The 17,195-nt window shown below is 35.1% G+C and overlaps 1 protein-coding gene and 1 long non-coding RNA gene across 4 annotated transcripts in view; both read right to left on the bottom strand.

Moving 5' to 3' along the window:
• The window catches only part of LOC141393582 (cartilage oligomeric matrix protein-like), a 34,373-nt gene extending 30,124 nt beyond the window's left edge, over positions 1-4,249 (bottom strand). Inside the window, exon 1 of one of the 2 annotated variants that reach the window (XM_073966737.1) lies at positions 4,146-4,249. The gene's annotated coding sequence lies outside the window, so the exon portion shown is untranslated. Of the gene's footprint in view, positions 1-4,107 lie in introns of both variants that reach the window. The other variant, XM_073966738.1, reaches the window with a different exon arrangement.
• A 2,701-nt stretch (positions 4,250-6,950) lies between these two features.
• On the bottom strand, positions 6,951-11,010 carry LOC141393581 (uncharacterized). Of its 2 annotated transcripts, XR_012410126.1 has the most exons (4): positions 9,123-11,010; positions 7,908-8,055; positions 7,317-7,633; positions 6,951-7,253 (listed from the first exon to the last, which is right to left on the bottom strand). It is a non-coding gene; the product is annotated as an uncharacterized lncRNA (long non-coding RNA). The 2 variants fall into 2 exon arrangements; XR_012410125.1 differs by having other exon boundaries at positions 7,908-10,638.
• Between the last annotated feature and the right edge of the window lie 6,185 nt (positions 11,011-17,195).

The following is a 17,195-nucleotide window of genomic DNA, read 5'->3' as shown; positions in this document are numbered from 1 at the left end:
TGGCTGAATTACCCTCTTTTTATATGAAAAGTAGGGTTATGACTTTTTTACAACCTCATATCCCTGTATCATAGCGTGATGAGTTTTGTCATAAGATTACATAAAATCTTAATTATAAGGTGATTCGGTGAAAAAACCTCACGCACAAAATGATTTTAAAATTTGAATTTATCAAAATTATGGACAATTTTTTGAAGTCACTGAAAACAGATATATAATTGAAAATAATATTTAGAGCCACATGAGATAATTAAAATGACATAAAATTTATTTCTCATTATTTTTCTTCAATTCTGAGAATAGTAAAAATGTCGAAAACGCTTTTATTCAAAAATATCATTTTTTAACAAAAAACAAAAAATTTAAAATTTTTTCAAAGTGACTTTTTTCGCGACTTTTTTAATATTTGAATGAAATAAACGTTATTATAGTTATTAGTAGGCTTATATTTATTCATTCGTGCAACAAAAAAATAATTTTTTGAAAAATTTTTTTTTTCCATTTCATATATTTTTTCAAAAAATTATTTTTTTAAAATCGTTTTGTGCGTGAACTTTTTTTATATTTCAATGGAATAAACGATAGCATAGTGATTAATAGGCAAAAATTCATTCATCCCAGCTACAGGAAATCATTTTTGAGGAAAAATGTCAAAAAGTCATAACCCTAATGAAAAGTCTGTAAATTGCCGACAACATTTGTTGTTGCTATTGTTTTGAACTGCGAATGTCCTTCGGTTTTAGTGATCTTTAAAAGTTATTAAGGAATATTTTGCTTCTTCTTCTCATCAGGGACGTACGCTGGATTTCATTTCGGGGGGGGGGGGCCAACTTGACCAAAAATCATGAAAATTAAAAATGGTGTGTAGCGTTACGTAAAGCGTTTTAAGGTTCTGCTGTTGATTTTACATGAAATATTTACACAAAGTATATAAATTCAGTAGAGAAAGCTGACAATACTTAGGATACAATTTTAACTTTTTACAGAGTATTATATATAAGTCCTCGGATATTTAGAATTCAAATTGAAACCAAGTTTGGTATAGTCGCCATATAAAAGTTGCGCCCCGTTATCAATATGTTGGACCTATATGATTAAAAACTATAGGTCCACGTTATGGTATATCCCAGAGTTCTCAAAGTACAGAGAATTGCCATTATTTCTGCTATCGCAAGATTTTCAGTATTTCAAAGCTCTTAATCTAATACAGCCCAGCAAAATGTTCGATGCTAAAGATGTCATTCAATCATGGGTGCAAGTGAGGTGGCATGTCATCTTTTTACCATCTTCATCGATGAATTTTATATGAGAGTGGACCCCAAAAAAATGGTCGAACACATATCACAGAAACCAATTGGCAAACTCTAGCTAAGTCGCTAAGTAAATAATATAAGTCGAAAATTTTCATAATTGTTGTTCCGGCTGCATTCTTTACTTTTGGTATAATGTTAAAGAACGCCTTACCTAACTTTAATTGAAAGGTGCTTACACTTGGGAAGTTTTTGCGATTTCTGAAACTACAATGTTCATAGATGAGAAAAATCCAAAACCAAGAAAACATCGGTCAAACTTCACATCTTTAGGGGTCTTTTAGGTAAAAATTCTCTACAAGATTCGCCTTTACTTTCCTAAGTTTTACCATTTTTGAGACATAGAAGTTCAAATTGGGACAATGCACTGAAACAATGTCATGTACGGTGTCCTTAACTAACTTTAGTTGAAAACGGCTTACACCTGGGAAAATCGCTGGAAGGATTTTTAAATAAATCGCGGTCAAAGTTCACATTTTTAGGTTCATTTTAGATTTTCAGGATTTTGCTGGGAAGCGCAAGTCCTATCGAAAGGCAACTAAGGAAAATGTTGTAGGAGTGAAAATCCTCTACAACATTTTTTTCAGTCCCATTTCGATAGGACTTGTCATTCCCACGAAAAATCGTGAAAACCTAAAATAACCCAAAAAATGTGAACTTCGACCGCGATTTATTAGAAAATTCCTCCGGCGATTTTTTTTTTGCTTTTTTTATTTTTCTCATCTATGAACATTGTAGTTACAGAATCCGCTAAAACTCCCAGGGGTAAGCACCTTTCATTTAAGTTTAGTTAAGGCGCACCGTGAGAAGTTTTCGTACTCTATGACATTAAACCCTTTACTGGACTCAGGTCTTGCAACTTATTGTAACTAGAATTCAAACATTTCTTAAAGCCTAGTTTTGAAAAATAAAAATCGATACTTAAATAAACCCACATAATTATTCACTAATAATACCTAATAAAACCCGTGTATATTGACCACTTGTGCCCAAAAGCGTTTTATATTTACTTGTAAACGAACTAAATTTTGATTTCTGAAAAATAAGTCAAAAAAGAATAAATCGCCTTTGCCGAAAGGATATGTGCCCTCAGCCCGTGTGAATTTGCGACAGATCGAATACCGGCTACACAACCAAAATATTTTCCCCCAAAAATTATGTATTCAGGGAGTTTTTAGAATGTTGTGGCCTGTTTGGATGATAGTTACTGCGCCCACAAGCCATTTTAGTTGGCCTCCTTAGTCTTTAGAGCTTTGCCAGGAAGCATGGACTTTCCCCCTAAAAATTGGATATCGCAGTAAACAAGACTACAAATGTCAAAAAAAGCCCAAAGGATCCTCGAATAGTCTTAAGCTGGACTTATGTTGAATTTTGTGAGGGACGTACATGAAGATGTTGGCACACATTTTCTCTTGGAACTTGTTGTACGTTTGGAAGTAATTTTATTTGAAGGACTGGACCGATATAATCAATTTTGGGTTCTATATATTTCTAGAACAAATATTGCGATGTGCAAAGTTCAGATCGAATCGATTACTACCATTTTAGCGAATTTTTTTTTACGAAATCCAAAATTTTGACCAAATCGGTTGATCCGTTCGAGAGTTACCATGCGCTCCAGCCTGTCAGTCCGTCCAAACATATTTGAAATTATACTTTGTTGATGATAGAGAAAAAATGCAATTGAGTATGCTACATATAGCAGATTTAAGCAGTTTTTGACGCACAAAAATTAATTTTTCTTCATTATTTTCTTCTCTTGTTTAGCAACAAACAAAAAAATTTTGGTGAAGGCAGCGAAACAAATTTGTAATTGGCTTTCAATATATAGTCCACGAAGAACCCTTCATACATTTTGTCCAATAGACATGTTTCATGCACTTCCATTCCCACAATACTGAACTCGTAATTATTTTAGATACATGATGAGTGTAAAGCCTCGAGACCTCAATATAACTTGAATAAGACATAACAAATATGGAATATATTCATTACGGAATTCGTATTTAATAGTGGAATGATGTGGCATAAGACGTAATTCAGGTTTCATTGGAAGTTTCTCTCAAAAAAAATATACAAACAAAACATTAAAAAAAATCTTACAAAACTTTACTTGATGTACATTTTCTGTACAGAAACTTCAGAAAAATATAAGTTTTCATTTGAAATCTACTAACATAAAAAATGTTTATGACAAAGAAAAAATTTAATAATTGATTACAGTAGCTTAATAAATTTTGTTCGACCAAACCTGTGCCCCCCCAGCGTACGTCCCTGCTTCTCATGATATGCCGAGCAATGCATTTGTCATTAACTTCTAGAAAATACGAAAAAATTAAACCGTTTAAATAGGACAAAATGTGCACATAAATCGTTTTATTGTGATTTTACTTTAGTTTCGATTTTTCCTAATTTTTCATGTTATTTCGTAATTCAATTCACTGAACCTATTTTGTTCCAAATATCAATTCTTACTATGATTTTTTTTCAAATGTTATTGGATACAAATTTGAGCAGATTCCAGCCAATGGGAAACGAAAATTATTCAATATAGAATCAAACTGCAATTAATAATAGTTGTTTCCTTTCCATTTTGGTCACTTAAAACTAATTGCATCCTCATCACACGCACTCAAAAAACGCACACACAACAACTGCAACATTATTCATCAGAACAGCCACGCCAAGGATATGCTAACCAAAATCACCAGAAGGACAAGTATTCACAGTCTCTAAATGTCTATTTGTTCTAGTTTTTCCACAAATCACAGTTTTTCGAAGCCACAAACACACGTACGAGGAAAATACAATTGTTTTAATAACTCTTCGATTTACTTTGATTTTCAAATTTCAAGGATCATTCCTTTTTTGCTTATTCTTCTAGAGCACCACCACCGAAATTCAGACTGCTTTTGTCAAGCTGCCTAAGTTGACTGACTAATTTGCCCTACGGCGGAATAATTGAAACATTGCACCTCCAACTAACCAACTACATACACACACATCAAAGGAACAGAAGTTTGGTATTCGCAACATGAACTGCAGCGAACAACAGTTATTTCTCCGTGTATGAGAGAGTGTATGTGTGGGGGGGATATCACCAGACAGCGAAATTTGAATTTTTCCAAAGATTCAAATTATTAAAATATGATATTTTTTGTTGATTTTGATTTTTTTGTCATTTTTGTAGGTATATGATTTAACAAAATTTGCCAAAATACGACAAAACATATTTAATATCACCTAAGAATATCAGATTTTTTTGAGCTTTTGAAGAATATGTAAATTCCTCCGGCTATGGTTTCACCTGGAAAATAAATACATATGTATGTACATACATATGTATATGGCAACGTATTTTGGGATTGGATTATCAGGTGCAAGCAATCCAGCAAACGAAACTTATATCATGTATCGTTAGCTTTGTATTTTTGAACTTCAGAATATATGTACGTACCTGTGTAATGTGATTACTTCAGCTAAAGGCCATACTTTCTTTTGCTTCAAATATTTCAAGAACAACGAAATGTTTAACAGTGGGTAATGACATTGATAACTGCGGGCGGAGGCAGAGAGGCCTCCTAATTTTTTTGGCCTCCTCTAAGGCGTGGATTTTTAAATAATGTTTGTTGGCCTCCTTTAAGGGCGTGGATTGTTTAAATAATTTTTGTTGGCTTCCTTTAAGGGCGTGGATTGTTTAAATAATTTTTGTTGGCCTCCTCTAAGAGCGTGGATTGTTTAAATAATTTTTATTGGCCTCCTCTAAGGTCGTTGATTTTTTAAATAATTTTTTTGGCCTCCTCTAAGGGCGTGGATTTAAAAAAAAAATGTTTGGCCTCCTCTAAGGGCGTGGATTTAAAAAAAAAATGTTTGGCCTCCTCTAAGGGCGTGGATTTTTTAAATAATTTTTCTTGGCCTCATCTAAGGGCGTGGATTTTTTTAATAATTTTTGTTGGCGTCCTCTAAGGGCGTGGATTTTTTTTAATAATTTTTGTTGGCGTCCTCTAAGGGCGTGGATTTTTAAATAATTTTTGTTGGCCTCATCTAAGGGCGTGGATTTTTTAAATAATTTTTCTTGGCCTCATCTAAGGGCGTGGATTTTTTTAATAATTTTTGTTGGCGTCCTCTAAGGTCGTGGATTTTTTTTAATAATTTTTGTTGGGTCCTCTAAGGGCGTGGATTTTTTAAATAATTTTTGTTGGCCTCATCTAAGGGCGTGGATGTTTTAATAATTTATGTTGGCCTCATCTAAGGGCGTGGATTTTCTTAATAATTTTTGTTAGCCTCATCTAAGGGCGTGGATTTTTTTAATAATTTTTGTTGGCCTCATCTAAGAGCGTGGATTTTCTTAATAATTTTTGTTGGCGTCCTCTAAGGGCGTGGATTTTCTTAATAATTTTTGTTGGCCTCATCTAAGGGCGTGGATTTTCTTAATAATTTTTGTTGGCCTCATCTAAGGGCGTGGATTTTCTTAATAATTTTTGTTGGCCTCATCTAAGGGCGTGGATTTTCTTAATAATTTTTGTTGGCCTCATCTAAGGGCGTGGATTTTCTTAATAATTTTTGTTGGCCTCATCTAAGGGCGTGGATTTTCTTAATAATTTTTGTTGGCCTCATCTAAGGGCGTGGATTTTCTTAATAATTTTTGTTGGCCTCATCTAAGGGCGTGGATTTTCTTAATAATTTTTGTTGGCCTCATCTAAGGGCGTGGATTTTCTTAATAATTTTTGTTGGCCTCATCTAAGGGCGTGGATTTTCTTAATAATTTTTGTTGGCCTCATCTAAGGGCGTGAATTTTCTTAATAATTTTTGTTGGCCTCATCTAAGGGCGTGGATTTTCTTAATAATTTTTGTTGGCCTCCTCTATGGCCGTGGATTTTTAAATAATTTTTGTTGGCCTCCTCTATGGGCGTGGATTTTTTAAATAATTTTTGTTGGCCTCCTCTAAGGGCGTCGATTTTTTAAATAATTTTTGTTTGCCTCCTCTAAGGGCGTGGATTGTTTTTAATAATTTTTGTTGGCCTCCTCTAGGGAGTGGATTTTTTAAATAATTTTTGTTGGCTTCCTCTAAGGGCGTGGATTTTTTAAATAGTTTTTGTTGGCTACCTCTAATTGCGTAGATTTTTTAAATCATTTTTATTGGCCTCCTGTAAGGGCGTGGATTGTTTTTAATAATTTTTGTTGGCCTCCTCTTAGGGTGTGGATTTTTTAAATACTTTTTGTTGGCCTCCTCTTAGGGCGTGGATATTTGAAATAATTTTTGTTGGCCTCCTCTTAGGGCGTGGATTTTTTAAATACTTTTTGTTGGCCTCCTCTTAGGGCGTGGATATTTGAAATACTTTTTGTTGGCCTCCTCTTAGGGCGTGGATATTTGAAATAATTTTTGTTGGCTTCCTCTAACGGCGTGGCTTCCCCTAAGGGAGTGGAATTTTTAAATAATTTTTGTTGGCCACCTCTTAGGGCGTAGATTTTTTAAATAATTTTTGTTGACATCCTCTATAAATGTGGATTTTATAAATAATTCCACGCTACTTCTCGAGTAATGGTAACTTCATTACAATATTGATGCCAATTCGATGCTCGACCTTTACAATCCCCCCTCACCTTTACAATCCCCCCTCACATGAATACAGCTAATGCTTATTGGTTATTATTCGATATATGTTACAATGAACAGGGTTAATCCTTAATAGATAAATTAAACAAAAAAACAAGAGAGTATACATACATATATAATTTAATTCTAAAAAAATATGCAGGTTGGCAAAATCGTCAAATCACCGAGATCGCGTGGGACTTAAAATTATAGAGTTGTCATCTCAACTGTTATATCTCGTCTTAAAACGTCTTTACTATCTCAAGCGCTACACTAATTATCTTCGATTTCAACTTGTTATTTCAAATCGTCGGCTAAGTCATTACAAACCAATTCTGGGACACGATCTGAAATTAAAGATTGATTAATTTGTATTCTTAATCATTGAATTATTTTAATATTCTACTTACTATTGCGCTTGTAAATCATATCCGACCATAGGTCCCCGTCGACCACCTTTCAATGTGGAATCATGAACATTACGGAATCCAAGACCATACGACCATCAGGCTAAAGGTTTAACGATGCAGTAGGGACCAGTAATACGATGTCTTTTCTTTCCAACCCATCGGATCCTTCCACAAAACACGCACTTGGCCTGCAGTATCTTTTTATACCATATCTTTGCCGTTGCCTTTAAGGAATTGATTTGGATTATTAACCAAGGGACAATTGTCGCGGTTATTGGGTATGTCATCCATCTATATCATCATCGCAAGCATCGCCCCTTTAAAGAAGGAAAGTGGTGATTAAAGAAGCGATTCGGATTTTGGAATTATTGAGTAAGTGTGTGTTTTACTAGACATTCTATACTGACAAAATATGTTATTTTAATTAATTTGACATAAAATGTGTGATAATATCTGTCAAAAAATCAAAATAGAGCCACTATTGCAATAAGCGCCACAAAAAAGTCCTCCATTAAAAATTGTAGCATGGATAAAGTATCGACGTTTTCAAAATAACGTGGACAGTATAGTAATCTTCCACCACATACTTACTTTCCATCGCCATACGTATCCAATTGATCAGCTTTGATAACCATTACACACCATCATTATCACCATCAATAGGTAAGTCGACTTTCGATCAATCGATTAATCGAGTTCTTGCAGTCAAAAATAGTCGATTATACACAATATTCTGCGGCTATGAAAAAGTCGAAAATAATCGCCAGACCGAAAAATCGCATTTTTAGTTTTAGACCAAAATCAAAATGTCTAAAACTCGATTATTGCTTTCCTATACCTATCCCTAGTCGAAATCTTATTGACGTGAATTTGACAAGAGGGGGACATTGTCTTGTTTACAATGTAGCTCAGAGCAGGACTGATGATGGTCAGGCCAACTATCCAAATCTTGATCACTACCACAAACGAAACCATAAAAATAGTCGCTCCCAAAAAATTAAACTTCAAAATTACTTCAGATTTTCTGTAAAAAGTCTGAACTCTTGTAGAGATCCACTCAGCTATAAATTCATGCTAATTCAGGAGCAGTGTTAGTTGTTGCCCAGTAATAGAAGCTCCACTAATATTCGCTCTTAAAGAAGTATGCTCCTGAATTAGCATGAAGCAGCGTTAGTTGTTGTCGACAATTACAGGAGATCACTTCCGGTATTAGGCACTCTCAACAAAATTACACTTCAGAATTATTTCAGATTTTCTGTAAAACGTCTGAACTCTTGTAGAGATTTCCGCAGCTACAAAACCCATGCTCCTGAATTAGCTTGAAGCAGTGTTAGTTCTTGTCGACAATTGCAGAAGATTACTTTCGGAAATATACGTTCCACTAATAGTCGTTCTCAAAAATTACACTTCAGCATTACTTCAGATTTTCTGTAAAAGGTCTGAACTTTTTTAGAGACCCCCGCAGCTATAAATGCATGCTCCTGAATTAGCATGAAGCAGTGTCAGTTGTTGTCGACAATTATCGACAGCCCATAAATATCTGATAGAGCACAGAAGGCAGAAATCCAGACAGATCACATGCAGGATATTCACCAGTCTCAAGCAATGATGGATACATCCTACTGCAACCAGATCAGCACGGCTGTGGAACGGATAGAAAATCACTCGCCGATGATGGAATTTAGCAACGACCTAAAAGCAACTGCATCCTCAACAGGTAATGGATCTCTATGGGAAGACTACGGTCTTGGTGAAACAAAGATTATGGGAACAGCCATAGTACGTTGAGCACCGAAGAATTCTTACGTCATCGACAAAGCTCCAAACATCCAAACAAGTTTTCGCTTCGCTTTTATTTGTTACAGCTGTGTCCCAGGGTACTCGATTTAACCCTAAATGTCCTTTGATTTTTTATTGAATTTTTTTCTCAAACACTTGTTTTTGTTAAAAATGCCTTTCGACATTGCCATTAAACTACGAAAAATAAAAACGTTAAAATTACACGAAATGTAAATTTTATAGATCATTTATTGTTTTTGTGACTTTATTTTGAAATTTATTTTTTTATTTTAGATTTAATTGCCCGAGAAATATATACGCATAACATTCACACACCGACATTAAATGTTTTGCACGCTTTAATAGTTTGTTTATACAGATTGGAGATCGGTAATACTTTTATTAATTGGCATTGACATCAGTTTTTGTTGTTGTTTTCCAATTATTCACGATTCTTCGTGTTGCAACAAAGTTGTAATTAAGCAAAATCTCTAAATATAAATTTGTTCTATTTTCTTCCACAAATCACATCCATTGGAAGCCATAAGCACAGAAGTACGATGAAAAAATAATTGTTTTAATAACTCTTCAATTTGCATTGATTTTCAAATTTGAAGAATAGTTTCTTTTTGTCTTCTTCTTCTTCTGGACAACTCAGACTGCATTGGTCAAGTTGCAAACGCTGACTGATTGATTTGTTCTACGGCTAAATAAACAAAACATTGCAACCACACACACACTCAAAAGAAAAGAACCCAGCAAACCAATCGTACCGACATCTTGACGAAATCGGAACAAAATTCGGACGATACGTCCGATGTCTGATCCGAAATGGTAACGATATCTTAACGAAAGTTGTATGAAGTGGTTGACATAATTTCGGAACGAAATGTCGTATCGATTTCGATCCGATTTCGTAACGAAATATGAAGAAAATCCTTGGAAAATTCGGAAAGGGAATTTCGCTCCGAAATCGGTAAAAAATCTGAACTATTTCCACTCCGAAAAATCGTTTAGAAATCGGAACGAAATCTGAACGATGTTGCTTCCGAAATTGTCCAGACGCGTCGGACGTCCGATGTTGTGTTTGCTGGGAAGACACAGCACACCACTACACTCTCACATATATCAGCGAAAGTTAGGTGCCCGAAACACGAACTGCAACGAATAACGGCAGTCGGCAAACATCAAATGTAACTGTCACAGTTATTGCTACGTGTATGAGAGTAAGACAGTGCAATTTGGATATTTAAACAAGTGAGAAAAGGCTATAGTCGGGACGGGGCCGACCATGTGATACCCTACACCACTACCCCTGTGCATAAACTTTTCACTGGTAAACATTTCTTTTAGGGAATATAATCCGACTACCACCAAAAATAATATGCCTCTTTATCTCTGGGACCCCCATAAGCAACCAAAATTTCGTGACCATCCGATCAAAATTACGACCTGTAGCTTGATTGCAAAAAATGGAACAATTGGATGCATTACCGACTATTGTGGTATCTCCCTTGTTTGACCACCTTCGCCAACCTGCTTTACACCAATGTAAAGGTAATATTTTCTTCTTCCATTGACAGGCTTTGCCGTTGGAATACCCCTACTAGAAGCCGATATATTCTATATTATATTTTTCCCCATTCCGACCCCTAAATATTATCCGACTATCACCAAAATCAATAGGCTTCTTCCTTTGTGGGGCCCCCATCTACTCCCAAAAATTTCGTCACTATCCGATCAAAATTCCAACTTGTAGCGTGATTACAAAAAATGAAAATATTGGGTATATTACTGAATTTTGCAATATCTTGGTTTGCTCACTTACGCCAACACACTTTGCATCAATATAAACGAGATCTTTTCTTCTTCCATTGACGGGTATTCCTTTTGGAATACTCCAACCAGAAGCGCAGATATTCGCATAAAAAACGTTGACTTTTCTCCACATAAGCTTTTCGCTTAGTCCGACTCCTAAATATTATCCGACCATCACCAAACTAAATAGGCTTCTTCCTCGGTGGGACCCGCATCAACTCCCAAAAAATTCGTGACGATCCAATCAAAATTGCGACCTGTAGCGTGATTACAAAAAAATCGGAAAATGGGATGCATTATCTACTATTGCGATATCTCTGTTGTTTGAGCACCTACGACAACCTGCTTTACATCCTTGTAAAGGTGATATTTTCTACTTTCCTTGTCAGGTTTTGCTTTAGATATACCTCTTAAAGAAACAGAGATATTGGCTTTGAAATAAAACGTTGACCTTTCTCCAAATAAGTGTTTGCCCATTCCGACCCCTGAATATTATCCGACCATCATCAAAATCAATAGGCTTCTTTCTCTTTGGGACTCCCATTAACCCCCAAAATTTCGTGACGATCCGATCAAAATTGCTACCTATAGCGTGATTACAAAAAAATCGGAAAATGGGATGCATTATCGACTATTGCCATATCTCTGCTATTTGACCACCTACGACAACCTGCTTTACATCCTTGTAAAGGTGATATTTTCTACTTTCCTTGTCAGGTTTTGCTTTAGATATACCTCTTAAAGAAACAGAGATATTGGCTTTAAAATAAAATGTAGACTTTTTTCCAAATAAGTGTTTGCCCAGACCGACCCCTAATTATTATCCGACCATCACCAAAATCAATAGCCTTCTTCATCTATGAGACCCCCATTAACCCTCAAATCTTCGTGACGATCCGATCAAAATTGCGACCTGTAGCGTGATTTCCAAAAAAATAGAAAAATGGGATGTATTACCGACTATTGCGATATCTCCGTTATTTTGTTACCAACGCCGACCTAGTTTGCATCATTGTAAAGAGGGGATCTTCTACTTTCAGAGTCAGACTTTGCTTTTGGAAAGTTTTCAACCAAAGCTGTGATATTCGTCAATATAATTAAAATCGCAAAAATGAAAATTGGGGTTTTATTTGCTTCTATTGTGATATCTTCGTTGTTTGATCACCTATGAGCACCTGCTTTACATCATTAGAAAGGGGATATTTTCTACTTTCATTGTCAGGTTTTGCTTTTGGTATACCCGATATAGAAGCTGAGATATTCACTTTGGAAAAAAACGTTGTCATTTTATCCACCTAAGTTTTTTGCCCTTTCCGACCCCTAAATATTATCCGACCATCACCAAAATCAATAGGCTTCTTCCCCTCCGGGACCCCTATCAACATGCAAAATTTCGTGACGATCCGATCAAAATCGCGACCTGTAGCGTGATTACAAGGTTTAGATGGACAGACGGACAGACGGACGGACGGACGGACTGACGGACGGACACACATAGCCAGATCGACTCAGCTCGTCGAGACATTCATTTTGGTATATATAAGTATGGGTCTGCGACCATTATTTCGATGCGTTACAAACTTTTTGGCCAAAACCAACTTATAATACCCTCCCCACATAGTGGTGTAGGGTATAAAAATATTTATAAATAAATAGAAAAACTTTAATATTTAGGAATTATTTTAAATATTATTTTTGTCACATTTCTACATAATTTAATACAATTAATAAAAATGTGGCCATAATCCCGCAAGAACAACAGATGTCTCTAATTGATTTTTCGGAAAAATAGCAAATAAATACAGTCAGAGTCAAAAGAAAGTTTACACCTCACAAAAAGTTGTTAATAGCATAATTACACCCGTATAATGATATAATAAATATAAAACACAAATACAATTTTTTTAAGTGTTTAGTGTTGAATTAAAATCCAGAAAATATTAGGCCTTGTATAAGCTTAATTATGAAATAAATGAAGATAGATAAAATAACCCCCAGTTTTAAGAGTCAAAAGAAAGTTTACACTCTTGCCAAAAGTAAGACATTTTTTAATTCTTTAGCTTGACATGCCTTTATTTTGGCTTTTTAGCTTGTTTTTATTCTATTCGAGTGTCTAAATAATAAATCCACCAGTATTTTGGTGAAATCCGGTGACAATACCCTATTGGACCCGAATTACAGCTTTCGGGCAATTTTGGCACAAAATGGGGCTTTATTTAACATTCTTTTGGATTTTTTCGGTAAGTACTCAATGGATTTGAGGTCTAGAGACTACAATGAGTGGTCCTAGATGCATGGGAGTAAAACATAGTAATATGTTATCCATAAATATGGACGAAGCCTTCATATCCCTGCCCACATGTCGGATCCCCCTTTGATATAAGCCCCATTTCAGTTCACTAGGATCTGTAATCTCGTGTCAATATGAGTATATGATATTGTTCTTTTATCCTTGAACCCATACAAACTATTTCTTTGAAGCCCGCTTCTGTCAGGGACCCGATGAACATATATAGGACATTCCATCAAGATTGATTTTGTATACAACATTTTCACCGTTAAAAGCTTCGTTCATATTTTTCCACAGGTTTGGGATTTTTCACCAAATATAGTTGGGGAATTTTTTTTTATATAACCATCATAACCATTTTCACATATTTCGTCGCAAAATATGCCATAACTTTCGAAAAATGTGAATGAACCTTTTAACGGTGAAAATGTTGTATACAAAATCAAACTTGATGGAGTGACCTATAAGTGTTCATCGGGTGCCTGATAGAAGCGGGCTTCAAAGAAACAGTTTGTATGGGTTCAAGGATACAAGAAAAATATCATATACTCATATTGACACGAGATCACAGATCCTAGTGAACTGAAATGGGGATTATATCAAAGGGGGATCTGACATGTGGGCAGGGATATGAAGGCTTCGCCTATATTTATGGATAACGTATTGCTATGTTTTACCCCCATGCATCTAGGATCACTCATTGTGGTCTCTAGAACTCAAATCCTTTGAGTAATTACCGAAAAAATCCAAAAGAATGTTAAATAAAGCCCCATTTTGTGCCAAAATTGCCCGAAAGCTGTAATTCGGGTCCAATGGGGTATTATCACCGGATTTCACCAAAATACTGGTGGATTTATTATTTAGACACTCAAATAGAATAAAAACAAGCTAAAAAGCCAAAATAAAGACATATCAAGCTAAAGAATTAAAAAAAACTCTTACTTTTGGCAAGAGTGTAAACTTTCTTTTGACTCTTAAAATTTGGGGTTATTTTATCAATCTTCATTTATTTCATACTTAACCTTATACAAGGCCTAATATTTTCTGGATTTTAATTCAACACTAAACACTTAAAAAAATTGTATTTGTGTTTTATATATTATATCATTATACCGGTGTAATTATGCTATTAACAATTTTTTGTGAGGTGTAAACTTTCATTTGACTCTGACTGTACATACATATGTATGTATATGGTAAAGTTATTTGGGATTGAGGTTCAGGGGCAAACGGTAAGCAATAAAGAATCCAGCTATAATTAATAATTTTTCCACAAACATCTCAAGCGGGACAAGGGAGACTTCTCTCATATCAATGAGTGCACCCCGATTCATATTAGCTCAATGATATGGGGCATACAGTTCATCACCGAGTCCGAACGGCGTGTCCTAAAACACCACTTGTAGAGAAGTTTTACATGGCTGCAATACTCAGGAAATGTCGCCCAACATTACTAAGAGGTATTTTGCCACCGTTGAAAATTTGATGTTGCCTAGCCAGGGAATCGAACCCACGATCTTCTGCATGCAAGGCGGTGCGCAACCATTGCACCACGGTGGCACCCAAAGAATCCAGCTAACGAATGTTCTCTATACAAATCCGATCGACGATATTCAATCTAAAGGTCCTGTGTGTACAGAAGACAAATGGAAAGTCTTCTATTTGTAGAAGGCCGATAGATTATCTACCGATATTCTGTCGAAAGAAAACCGGCACGCGCAAGGGAATTTGAAATAAATTCCAACAACTGGCTCACATGCAACTATGTTGATGTTTTTTCCACCACCTGACCAAAATTTTGAAAGTTTATGTTCGCGAAAATTTCTTATTTAGCAATGATGTAAACCTTTTTTAGGCTGATTTTACTGATGAAATAATTTTTATTACTATGTTTTAATTAAAATGAGGTATGACTTCTTGGCCAATTTCTCCTTGTTTTCAGAACTTTTTTGACAACATATCAGAGTTTATATATGTTCAAAATAATGGATATATTAATAGTCGCATATATTTTTGCGTGTATCATTTATGAAATAACTCACAACTACAGTGAATGTTATGTAGTTCAGTGATATCACTTCATAAGACCAAAAGAAAGAGTATACAATCCGAAAACCTTAGAAATATCTTAACATTTAATTTTTTTTGTTTGCATGGAATGTTGAGTACCTTTCCTTTGTTTCCTTCTTCACAAGTGTTAAAAATCACGGCTTCAATTTTCCACTGCAATTTTATTGAGGAATGGGATTAGTAGAGAATTGAATAATAAATAAAGAAAATAAAACGTCGATACACTTGTCTTATTTTTTTGGTCTTTTATCACGCAGCTGTGTCAGAATACGGTAAATTTTTCAATTTCGGAAATTCAGGTGTTCAATCGTTGCTATTGTCATAAATAACTCAATTTTAGTTATTTCCGTAAAGATATTTTGGTGTCCAATCGTAGATCTTATCACAAAGAATTTCTGAAGGCCGACAGTGATTTTCTTGATAGAGAACTAATGCTGAGCAATAGTGAGGATGTCCATCATGAAATTCTAGCACCCAATCGCGGGTATGCAAGTGACAAATTCTGTCGCCCAATCGTGCATCTTGGTATAGACTAATTTTGGCGTCCAATCGTTTGACTTCTCTTATAGAAATTCTGGTTCTGGTTTCCTATCGTGGTTCTTCTCATAAATGAATCAGGAACAAGGAAAACTCTGGCAACCAGTCTTGATTTTTTTTTAAATGAAATTCTGGCGTTCAATCCAAGGTATATACATGTATACATTCTTTTATACTCTCAGCATTAGTCAAAATGTGTCTCATCGAAATAATGGTTTTAGGGCCAAAGTGTGTTTGGAAGTAATCTGTTTCAAAAAACTTGGAGTGACTTAGCTATGTTCGTCCGTCTGGGTGGCTGTCTGGAGAACACGATAATTCGAACAGATCAACCGTTTCGGTCTAAAATTTGGCCTTCGTGATATTTTGTCCAAATTTTGATCAACTTCGAAGATGGACCATATCAATCTACTCTTTCGGCAACCTTCCATAGAGTATTTCAAAAATTTTTAGATCAGTGCAGTTTAAGACCTCTCTGGATAATTAGTAGATATACCTGTGTAAGCTTAAGACTTCAGTAGTCATGGCTTCACTTCCTTTATGTTAATTATTTAGTTATAAGTAAAAATATGAAATAAATAAATTAATAAATAAAAATACCTCTATGGAAACGCTTTTTACAACAAGTACTCTGAAAGCCCCTATTACTACAGTACAAGTTTTTTCAGGGGCAAGTCCATACTTCCAGAGAAAATGGCCCGAAAGTTGTAAAGAACACCTACGGCCATCATTTGGTGCGCACGACAACTTTCGAAACGGATACTGCGTTGGTCCAAACTTTGTTTATCGCAATACTTCTGCGAACATTATATAAAGTTCGAAGATGGTGATTTTCGGTTTGATCCCTCTAGTTTTTCCCCCAAATCTCAAGAATTTCAGCTAAAGTGGTATGTAATATTTTGTCCAAATTTAGTTTTAGCTCGAAAATGGAGCATATAGCATCAGAATCGGAGGTACCTCCAAAATATCTCCAAATTTTGGATGTGTGAAGGAATTTGGTCTAGAAATAAATTTGCCAAATTATATTGAAAGCGGTTTAGATATATATATATATATATATATATATATATATATATATATATATATATATACTCGGCTGATTTCATGTATTTTACGCTTTTCTAGCAATTCTATCCCTTGATTAAAATAGTTTTCCTCAAGGTCTTCAAAATAGTGGTTTACAACTGTAATTACATCTTCATTTGAGGTAAAACACTTGCCAGAAAGGATTTTCTTTAGATTTGGGAACAAGTAAAAGTCACTGGGAGCTAAATCAGGAGAATAAGGTGGGTGGTCAAGCAACTCGTACTTTAAATCGTTGATTTTTGCCATTGTAAAAACACTCTTGTGCGCTGGTGCGTTGTCTTGATGAAAAATTATTTGTTTGT

The sequence above is a fragment of the Musca autumnalis genome, unplaced genomic scaffold (genome assembly GCF_047663935.1).
Source record: "Musca autumnalis isolate F117 unplaced genomic scaffold, ASM4766393v1 scaffold_2, whole genome shotgun sequence".
NCBI lineage: Eukaryota > Metazoa > Arthropoda > Insecta > Diptera > Muscidae > Musca > Musca autumnalis.
Note: the sequence above shows the minus strand (reverse complement) of the source record. Positions and strands in the feature narration are given on the sequence as shown.